Consider the following 11,934-nt stretch of genomic DNA (forward strand, 5'->3'; position numbering starts at 1 on the left):
CTAAGTTATTTTTAACTTTGAACCAGAAAAAATACTTCTTGCTACAGCAAGCAAATCCAGTAAAAATAAAAACAATCCTCAGAATGGGAGAGAATATTTTTAAACTTACATCTGATAAACTTAATGTTCAGATTTTAAAAAATACCCTGATAACTCAATAAGAAAAGACAACCTAATTTAAAGGAGTAAAGAACTTTGAAGAGATTTCTATAAAGAAGATATACAAATGGCAAATAAACACATGAAAAGATGCTCAACATTGCAAATGAACTGCAAAGTAAAATGAAAATTAAAACTATAATGAGAAATCACTTTATACCAGCTAGGATTTATAACAATGAAGACAAATAGCAAGTGTTGGTGGATATGTGGAGAAATTGGAACCCTCGTGCATTGCTGGTGAGATTGTAAAATGAAGCCTGCAACTGTGGAAATTGTTTGGCAATTCCTCAGAAAGTTAAACATAGAGTTACTCTTATGACACAACAATTCTATTCCCAGGTATTTACCCAAGAGAATTGGAAATATGTCCACACATAAATCTTCATAGCAATATCATTCATAATAGTCCCAAAGTAGAGACAATCCAAGTGTCCATCAATGACGAATGGATGAATAAAATGTAGTGTATGCGTTTACTAGAATACTATTCATCAGTTGAAAGGAATTAAATATTAAAGCATGCTACAACCTGGGTGAACTTTGAAAAACATTAAGCTAAGTGAAAGAAAATAGACACAAAGGGTCACATATTGCATGATTGATTTATATTAAGTGTCCAGAAAAAGTAAATTGATAGAGATAGAAAGCAGATTAGTGGTTGCCAAGGTCTAAAGAACGGGAAAGATGGGGAATGACTGCTAATGAATATGGAGTTGCTTTTAGGGGTGATGAAATGCCTAGGAATTAGATATTGGTGATGATTGCATAACTTTATGAATATACGGAAAATCACTGAAATGGTACACTTTAAAAGAGTGAATTTTATCTCAATAATTTTTAAAAAAACACCAAGAATAATGAAGAAAAATTTGAATTTACAGGTATTAAAATGTGCTCCAAGGTAGTATATGCATCAGAAAAGATAAGTAAATCAATAGATAATAATATACACCTCCAGTTATAAGCTCAAAGATGAATATGTATTTATTACATAGTTAATGGTTTTAAAAATAGGATTGAATATTCAATAAATAAGTCTGTACAATTGGTTATTTGATTAAGTGTTGAGGTGGAATCTTGGCCTCCACTACACATAGTAATTTCCACCTAGTTCTTTACCCTCTACCTAGATTAATGATTAGAATGTTCTGTGAACCACAGGTTATGATGGAGTGGCCTCCTCTTTACCCCTGGCCCTTCTAATCACCACTCACTTTCCATTTTTTTCAATGCCCCCTATTTTTGTGTGTGTATATGTTGAGCATATTTCCACCATCTTTGGATCAAGCACAATTGTAAGTTAGATTTCATAACAGGATACATCACTGAAAGGCACCACTTTATGGCTGTAGTAGCATCAACTTTCCCTTCCTGTGAGCAGCCAATGGACTCCTCTCACATTCTTCCTTGAATGGTGCAATCTAATTTATTTTCAAACTCTTGGAAGACCTAGTATTTTCATAAGTCTGGAAAGAAAGGTTTCCATCTTACCTGGAGGAACTGTGGACAACAAGGCAAGGACTCCGAGGATGCAAAGCAAGACCCTCATGATTGACTAAGTTACTAGAATCAGTAGCTAAAATGAAGAGAAGTTCTTTATATATTTAGCACTCAGGAGGTGGGTCGCTGTCTGATTATTGAACCTTTCAGCAGCAGAAACATTTCTGTGCTCCAATGAGCCTTCAATATCAGGAGACAGCATGCAATGAACAGGAGTATCAGTTATTCAAAGTACATTTGTTAAATATTGACAGGATGTGGGCAATGGCAGCAGGGTGCATAGCACTTACAGAAAAGGAGCAGACTTGGTGAAGGCAGGAGGGATATTCTGTTGAAAAGTCATTGTCTTATGGTTCCTGGAGGACCTGTAAAGGCTAAGGTGACATTCATAGAGTAATCACTTTATTTCCCCAGGAATAGAAAGAGAAGCATTGGATATAACAGCATGCCTTTTCATTGGTATTTTTGGGAATGTACATTTGAAGACTTGAGCAATGAAATTATATTTGAAACCATACACAGGTTAGGGAGATATAGAAAAGCTTTTGTTTAAATCCCCACCCCCTCCGTGTTCAACCAACTGAATAAAATAAATTAATTTTTATATCTAAAGTTTTAGTGAACATAAATTGTTTACACATCACAGCTACGTGTAATGTGAGAGGAACAAAAAGGAAGCATGGGCCTTAGATGAACTTAGGAAAACAAATAATATAGAAAAAAACAATGGCAATGCCACATGAGCATATGTCTGACAAAGTGGCACAAATGACCTCATATAGACACTAAGGAAATGAACAGGTAGCCTAGGGAACCCCAAAGAAGGCATGAGTAAGAATATCAATTTTGGAAGCTGCAAAGTGCATTCCCATTCTGGATCTTATTTGATTTTTCATAACCAATTTTAGAATTGTTTAATCTTTGGACTTAGACGGTCCTACTCCAGTTTAGTAACATATCTTAAGAAGCTCCTTTCTGTCATGGCTTCATCTGAGAAGTGGTTTTTCTACCTCAGCGTTTCAGTGAGTGGAACATGCAGTTACATTATTTGAGCAGATCCTCCCTGGCTTAGACTTTGAAAATAATATGTTGAGCTGAGTCAGGGATGGGGCATAGGTGGAGACTTTGGGTATCATTATCAGAGGTCCTGGAGGAGGCCAACCTCACAAACCTCATATTGGTCCTAAGGAGGGCCAACGAGGGAGCTTAAAGCTGTGGGAATGACTTTTCTTAAGCCTGGGTTCAGGTTTTTTTTCCTTCAAAGTTGCTGGGAACAAGATTCCCCCAGCACCCTGAAAACTCATAGGGGAATCTTAGGGTGTGTGCTGGTTATGGATGATTGTTCTTTTACTTAAACTTGACTGGTTTGGAATCTTTAGCATCTCCAACCATGAATCCAGAATTTACTGATTTTTCTCATGTGCCTTGGAGCTCTTGCCTTCTGGACCATGAGGAAAAGCATTGGAAGTATAGTTTTCATTGCTAAGCAATCAAATTTATGAGCACAGATCCCTTAGGGAACACTAAGGGCAGAATGTTCAGTGGCGCTTTGACATTTTCTATAAACATTTGTTTTCCATCCAGATATAGCTGGAGCTGGGAGGTGAGCGTGGAAGCCTGCCAGGAAAGGCCAAGAACATTGTGTGATCCATGGGCTGGCAATCCCGGACATCAAAGAAAGGGTCAGAAGAAGGTTCATTGCATTTGGGGAGTGGGTGAGTGGGCACCAGGTGAATGTTGAAAGGTAGCTTATCTCCAGATAGCTTAGGGCCTCAGTTATTTAAGAAAGATACAGCACTTTGACATATGCCTTTCTTTAAAAGAACACAGAAGAAAAAATTAAGTAATCAAGCTATTGAAGTACAAATTATCACAGCTGAAGGAGAAAGGAGTTAATTTTCCACGAGATAGTAATTAGATCTAGAAATTATTGGGTTTTATTTAACACTAGAGGCCCGGTGCATGAATTCGTGCTGGCACTCAGTTGATTTGCATATTACACTTTTATTATTATAGATAGCTCTCCAGAAAGCCAATAGGTACTCTGAAAATACTTTATAATCAAGTGTTCATTATTTGCCTTCCATTCCTGGATTCGGTAGTATTGACAGCTTTTGAGTCCTTGTAGTGTCAGTTACCTTTTCTTCTTATTGTTTCAATCTTTCCAAATTCATTATTACCTTACCTTAATTCTATAAATATCTTCAAGTTCCTGCACTTTAAAAACAGAACATAAAATTACCTTCTGTCTACGGCCATACTACCCTGAACGCGCCTGATCTTGTCTGATCTCAGAAGCTAAGCAGGGTCGGGCCTGGTTAGTACTTGGATGGGAGACCACCAGGGAATACCGGGTGTTGTAGGCTAAAAAAAAAAAAATTACCTTCCTTGTCTTTAGTTGACTTTTTATGTAAAACCCTAACCTTTCCCCTTTCCTCTCAGAAAAATAATAGTACTAGTATATATTTTGTTTCCACTTCTTCCCATTCACTTCTTATACTATAGGCTTCTGACATTGTCCCTCATCTTCTACTGATTATACGTTTGCCAAGTCACTAATAACCTTTTTCCAAGTCACACATAACCTTTTTATGTGTATATATATATACACATATATATATATGTGTATATATATATATACACATATACACACACATATTGATACCTATATACAATATGTATATTTTACTTTTATTCTGGTCCCTAAATAACATATCTTTATTTTAAAATTGGAAAACCCATAAAATTAATATAATAAAATAATGCATTATTCTACCACTTAAAAAATTATTACTATTTTGGTTTATTTCTTTTCCATTAAAATAGCAGGTAGAGAAAAATTTAAAAATTATAGAATACTTTAGACTGCCTATGCTGAATATTTGAATGAAATGGACACTTTTTTGGAAATATAAAGTTGGCCAATATAATAAAATTTCAGGTAATCAAAGTTCTATCCTTTCATATTCAAAAATGCTAAAGTGAACTAGATTTTATGCACATCCTTCAAGAATAGAAAATTGCTATTAGAGAATAATTCAGAGAACAGAATAAACTAAATAGCTACTCAACAAATTTTCCAAATTGAATAACTACAATATAGAAATGTCACAAGGGCAATATATTATTTACAAATTCTAGCATAACCAACCCCCCCAAAATGTAGTGGCTTAAACTAACAAACATTTATTACCTCACAGTTTCTGTGGGTCAAAATCTTGAGTGTGGCTTAACTGGATGATTTGGCTCAAAGTCTCCCACTTGTTTGCAGACAAAGTTGTCAGTTGGAGCTGCATTCTCAGCTGAAGGCTGGGGAAGGTCTTCCAAACTCACTCACATGGTTGTTGGTAGGCCTCAGTTCCTTGCCATGTGGTCCTCTCTCTAGAACTACAGCATGACATGGCTGCTGGCTTGCCCAAGAGCAAGTGATCTGAGAGAGATGAAAGAATATACTCCAAATGAAAGCTATTGCCTTTTTAGAACTAATTTTGTAAATGGCATCATCTTTCATGTGATATACTTTATTGGTTCATTATATCTCAGTCAATAAGTCCAGCCATACCCCAGGGGACAGGTTTGCACATAATTGTGAACCTAGGAGCAGGGATAATTGAGGATTAACTTAGAAGATACCACAGACAGCAAAAGATAAAAAGAGTCAATCTAACCTATGAATGTAGATATAAGTGCTACATAAATTATCAAATTGAAGTTAATTTAAAAATAAATGATGAGTACATCATGAGCAAACAGTAATTATCTGGTAATAAATGTTGGGCCAACATTTAATGCATAAAAGTATTCCCCTTTTTGAGCATGTAATATGTGCTTGGTACTGCCGTAAGTCTTGGGAATACAGTAGTGGACAAGATAAACAAAATTCCTGACTTTATGGAAAATATATTGTAACTAGAGTCCCAGTGCATGAATTTGTGCACCTTGAAAGGAACTGTGGGCCGTGAGGTTGCAGTAGGCACAGGGGCAGGTCTTGGCCCATCCTCCGTGCCCCCGCTTGGCCCCTCCTGCTGTGGCCCCCAGCCCCTGCCTGCCAGCAGCCCTGTGCCCACCGCTGCCACTTCCATGTGCTGACAATGCTGACCCCACTTGCACTTGATGATGGCATATAGCGATTGGGGTTGGCACTGGAAGTGGGTGTGAGTGGCAGCTGCAGGGAGCAGGGAGAGGTGGAGAAGCCCTCAGGAGTGATCAGGGCTGGAGGCTGTCACTCGCACCCACTGATGGCACCAAGTGATTGGGACCAGCGCTGGGCACTGGCAGCGGGTGCGAGCAGCAGCTCTGGCACTGGCAGCAGGTGTGAGTGGGGCCAGTGCTAGCAGTGGGTGTGAGCGCTGGGTGTGATTGCGGCGGGCAGCAGCAATGAATTTTCAGTAACCACCAGAAGCTTGCCCAGATGACAGCTACTGATGTCCTGTGTTGGTCTGGTGCTCCTGCTCACGTGCTCCACCATCCCATTGAGGTTGACAACTGCCATGTTCCACACATGCCCCCTGGTGGTCAGTGCACATCATAGCAACCAGTTGTTTGGTTGTTCCGCTGTTCGGTCTATTTGCATATTAGCCTTCTATTATATAGGAGGATACAGAGTACTTTACACACAATAATTTTGGAAAAGATACCTGTGCGATAACAATAAAATAAGATAGTTTTCACAAAGTAGGCATAACAAGTGGTTAGTTGAATTGTCTTTAGTTTCATCTTTGATGCAAAGTATCTTTGACAAGGATTTTAGTGGTAGTAGTTTTTTAAGGAGGTGATCCTAAAATACCCCAGAAGAGTGGGGAAATGAGACAAGGAGGAGAAGAAAAAAAAAAGATGGATTTGAAGTCTATTACTATTTTGGGCTGCTGTCTATCTTTTCCATGGTGAACTCTAAGATGAAGTGTAGAAGACTCTTCAGAATTTGATGTCTGAGCCCCTGGTTACTGGCCTCCTAATCAGGCTGCAGTTACTGCCAGTTGAAGGATGAGGATGCTGGGATATTTATCTTCACAACTCCTTATGCGTCATTGACTGGGTGCTGCTTCCAGGGTTACTAACTACTGTCATGCTGAAGTCCCCCAACAGCTGTAAGGGAGAGAGTTCCAGGTCTTCAGAATAGGCATCCCTTCTGTGTAGAGAAAAATGACAAATACAAGAGCAGGGCAGGAACAGGGTGTGCTAGTTGTCCATCCATTGCACCACTCAGATTCTCTCACACACTGTGTTCAACCTATTTGCTCTTGTCCCTGATATTTTAAGATTGTGATTAGTTAAGGTTCAAGAAATAGTTGCAACACTAGGGTTTGGAATGTTATAGGTCTTGCTACTTGCAGTTGCTCTTGAGGCCATACTAACATGCATCCTTTTTCTTCTTTTTTATTTTAGCTGTCCCTTGCCCTTGGACAGTGCTTCTGTTGATCTATCTCTTGCCCTGTGGTGTAAGTCAAACCTCCATGCCTGTGATGTCTGAGCCCCTGGTTACTGGCCTCCTAATCAGGCTGTGGTTACTGAAATAGTTAATTCCTGGTTATCACTGGGCATGATGAAATAATGAGTCACTCCAGTGAAACCCCCTAGGTTGTATTTGCCCTCTTTAGGGTGTCCCAAAATTCATGCAAGATTTGAATTTTATGCCATTTGTACTGTAAAGCGTTGCCAATGAAAAGAAAAAAGATAGCGTGACAGCTGACAGTTCAGGGTTATTAAAACTGGAGCGCTACATGAAAGAACAATGCGTTTTCATTGTTGAGCAATATTTTAAAAATAATGATGGTTTGGCAGCTACAGTTGGCAATTTTTGTGCAAAATATGGTCAGAATAGTGATTTAACTTCATCAACTGTGAAGAGATTAATTAAAAAATTTAGGGAGACTGGTTCAATTAGTGATCTTAAACACTCTGGCTGTCCTTCAACAAATCATTCAACACAAAACATCCAAACAGGTCGTGAGTGTTGCTGAGAGTCCAGGGACATCAATTTGGCACCGTGGTCAAGAATTGGACATTTCGAGAAGCTATTTACCCAATATGCTATTCTATACATAACACTATACTGTATACTTTATGAATCAATAAAAAATTTACAATTTTTCATTATAAACCTGTGTTTGCTAACAAAATTACTTCTTGCGTGAATTTTGGGGCACCCTTATATAGTGGCAACTCTACCTTCTTATGATAATTAGGACCAATTAACCCTACCAATGTAGTAATTTCTTTCTTGGCTGTCTACTCTTCCAGTATTGGGGCTAGGCTAGGCACTAATAGAATTAAGTTTGGCAGAACGCTTATTGTGTCCCCTGGTAGAAGCAGTAAAAACCTGAAAACCTAAAACTTTGGTCCAATGGAGTCTAAAGATGTGGGGATAGGAAGCACACATTTCCTTAATCCCAGAGGGGCCAATCCTATATTCATACCTTGTTTATCAGACTCCTGTACCCTGGCTATTGGGAATACATAAACATGTACGGCCATTGGTTTAAAATATGTATTTTAAAAGACATTTTAAAAGACAGTGCTGCATCACTGTGATATGACACCTTCAAGACAGTTTCTTCATGATAAGAACCTTATATGATATTTTATTCTTCCTTAGGACTGTTCATTCTTGATTTTTGAATTTTTCATAATTTTAATCTCTGAAAATAGCTTCAGAGTCTCAAAGGACTGTCACCTCCATGTATTGACCATCGTAATTCCTCTATTTGATAATAAAGCTAGGGCCAGGCAGTTATTTGACCATAACTATCTGGCCAGTTAAAATGAATGAAGTGAACTGGCCAGTTATTGAGCAACAGGGCTGGATTTGAACCAATTTTCAGTGCTTTTCCCATGGACATATCCATAGTCATTGGTTAGCAGTTTAGGAGGGGACAAATTATGTGTTAACTTCAAGGTCACCGTTTATTTGATATTAATATTTACAGAACATTATTAAATAGAACCTTAAATTTTTTTATTCAATATTTTCTTTATTTTTTTCTTAAAACTGTCCAGGTAGATAAGAGATCAAATGACTTTCTATTTTTTGTTTGTTTGTTAATCCTCACCCAAGGATATTTTTCCACTGATTTTTAGAGAGAGTGGAACAGAGAGGGAAAGACAGAGAAAAACATTGTTATGAGAGAAACACATTGATTGGTTGCCTCCTGCATAAGCCCTGACCAGGACCTGGGCCGGGAAAGGGCCTGCAATGAAGGTATGTTCCCTTGACCAGAATCGAACCTGGGACTCTTTGGTCCACAGGCCAATGCTCTATCCACTGAGCCAAACTGACTAGGTGAAATAACTTTCATTTTATAAATGAAGGGGACACTAAGAGTTAACTGACTGACTGTAATGGTGGTCTTGAGTTCTAGTGGTTACACTTTTTTCTCTTAAACTGCTGTCTAGTTAATCAAATAACACTATTTAATTAAACTATTGATATGCAAAGGACCTATGATGAAATTAGAACAGTTACAAGTAGAGTAATTATTTTATCTAATGAGTTGGGTATCATGGAGTTGTCACATTTATGGGGACTCTGCCTAAAAAAGACAAGGTCAAGAAGGAATGTAGCAGAAATGCAAAATTATGAAAGCCACAACTAAGAGAAAATCTGGACCAAGGAAGCACTCTGAAAATTTGAGCATGGCAGTACTTTGTATAGCACAAACATTTATAGAACTTAGTATTTGAGGATGATAGTAGAAACACAATTGTTTTTAAAAACTGTCATATGGGTGGGGGAATGGCCAGGGAGAGGTCAATGGGGGAAAAAGGAGACATATGTAATACTTTCAACAATAAAGAATTTAAATTTAAAAAATGAAATAAAAACTGTCATATGGTTTTTGAATGTCAGAGACACACATAGTTATCAATAAAGTTAGAATATATCTACTTTTCAAGATGAATGTTAGGGAGGCTACTGTGATATTTCATTAGGATGAAATCCTGTAACAGATGGAGTATCGGTGTGATCATCAATTCCATACCCCTAAGACTGAGGCAAAAGTTTAAAACATTTACCCAATAATTCAGTGAAATCCAACCACTATTATTTTTATATATTGAAAGCAGAATTGTAAAAACTTTAATAAATTATTACTCCTGGGCAACTACACCTGTCTTAAATTAATAGCCTGCTTCATCTACTTTACTTGGAGTTGGAGAAATAACCATTAAAGTTTCTTTTCCTTTTCCAAAGATTTAACAGACAGTCAAGAATTATATACAAATACAGAAATACCAAACAACAAGTGGAAAATATAACTCAAAATGTCTGCATACTGACAGCGCTTTGGGTATACTCTATACAAACTCTCTGATACTAGACTCACAGGGATGGGCAAACTTTTTGACTCGAGGGCCACAGTGGGTTCTTAAACTGGACCGGAGGCCGGAACAAAAGCATGGATGGAGTGTTTGTGTGAACTAATATAAATTCAAAGTAAACATCATTACATAAAAGGGTACGGTCTTTTTTTTTTTTTTTTAGTTTTATTCATTTCAAATAGGCCGGATCCGGCCAGCAGGCGGTAGTTTGCCCACGGCTGTGGGTTTTCAGTTGGCAATGGCAGTGGTTTCCAAGAAACTTAACTAAATCCGACCTCTAGAGGGCACTAGAAACCTTTGTTTTGAACAAGGTTCTCAGATGATTCTCGGTTTTGATTAAAAGTGTGGTTTGGAAAGCACTTTTAACCTTCACTGCGTGTCGGATGACATGCACAACAAAATTAAATTATAATTCATGTAGTTGAACAAAAACAATTTCCTTCTATAAACTATTAATAAGTACCTAAGTATAGTATGATTTTAAAAATGAAATCACATGCATTCAGTTGTATGTATAAAGTACATGAATCAAAAGCTATACAACGAGAATCATTAATAGCAAATCCAAATACACACAAAGCTAGTCTTCTGACAATAACTCCACGTTTCATCAAACATCAAAATCCACCAATCTTTTAGAACTTCTCTTGTATTTTACTCTGTTTCCACGCTCTCTGTATCATTGGATCCCTGGATTTATTTCATGTTCTGAGTGATATTGTCCACGATATAAGTCATTGGCTGCTGCTTGCGGGGTGAACGTCCTTCTGGGTGTCCATTGTTAATACCCACATAACACAGAAAACTCACCCTGCGCTTCCAAACAGATTCTGGCTCATTGCTGTGTCGCAAAATGATCTCCTCACCACATTTCTCATATAAATACAATTCCAGATATTCTCATTATAACCTTTTGCAAATTTATGCAATTCCACACAATAAAGACTACAAAGGTAAATCAGGTATTTTGATAGAATATGGAAAATCCAATGACATTTTCTGGTCTTGTTTGTGTCTTTTAGAGTCTTGTTCTGAATAGTGGATGCCAAAAGATTTGTATTTAAATTACTTCACATGTTGATCAAATCTCATGACTTTTGGACATTGAGGTAATGAAAACCCTCCATCAGCTAGTCCTTATATGGAGTTCATAATAAGCAAACTATATAGCAGCCTATAGCTCACAGCAGACAGAAAAACCCTTTTCTTTTTTATGTCAATTGGTTAGTTGCTAAGGAAACTGGTTTGACAGTATTTATTTATTTTCACCTTTATCTCAGTGATTTTGATATGGTATAGTAAATTATCACTGTCAATTATTTGTATTTTCTGAAGATAGCCTAGCTTTCTATACACACAAAACATTATTCAATTTAGATCAGTGATTTGCATATTTGGTTAAGTTGGAATAAATGTTTGCATTATGACAATTTCTATTTCCTCCACTTCATATTGAACAATACTGGCTGCTTAAAAAGGGCACATAGCTTTAGCTGTCTTTATTTCTACTATGTCAATATCATCGCTGCTAGGGTTAGACAGGTCACGAGTTCATTTTATGTGTCAGAATGATTTGTTTTAAAGATTTGGTACTATATGGAACACAGACTTGGAGTTCTAATTCTGTTAAAAAGAACATGCTGTCATCCTGGTGGGTGTGTTCAGTGGTTAGAACACTGGCCCGCTCACTGACAGGGCTCAGGTTTGATTCCTGGTCAAGGGCAAGTACCTGGGTTGCAGGTTTGATCCCCTGGTCAGGCTGGGGCATGTGAGGGAGGCAACCAATCTCTTTCTCTCTCTCTATCACTCTCTCTAAAAATCAATGGAAAAAATATCTGGTAACATGCTGAAACCACAGCGTTCACATCTTATATAATAAAGAGCTAATATGCAAATGGTCATCACACCCTCACGCCATCACGCCTTAATAGCTCAAACACTCAACACTGGGAG

This window comes from Myotis davidii, unplaced genomic scaffold, assembly GCF_000327345.1.
Source record: "Myotis davidii unplaced genomic scaffold, ASM32734v1 scaffold524, whole genome shotgun sequence".
Classification (NCBI taxonomy): Eukaryota; Metazoa; Chordata; class Mammalia; order Chiroptera; family Vespertilionidae; genus Myotis; species Myotis davidii.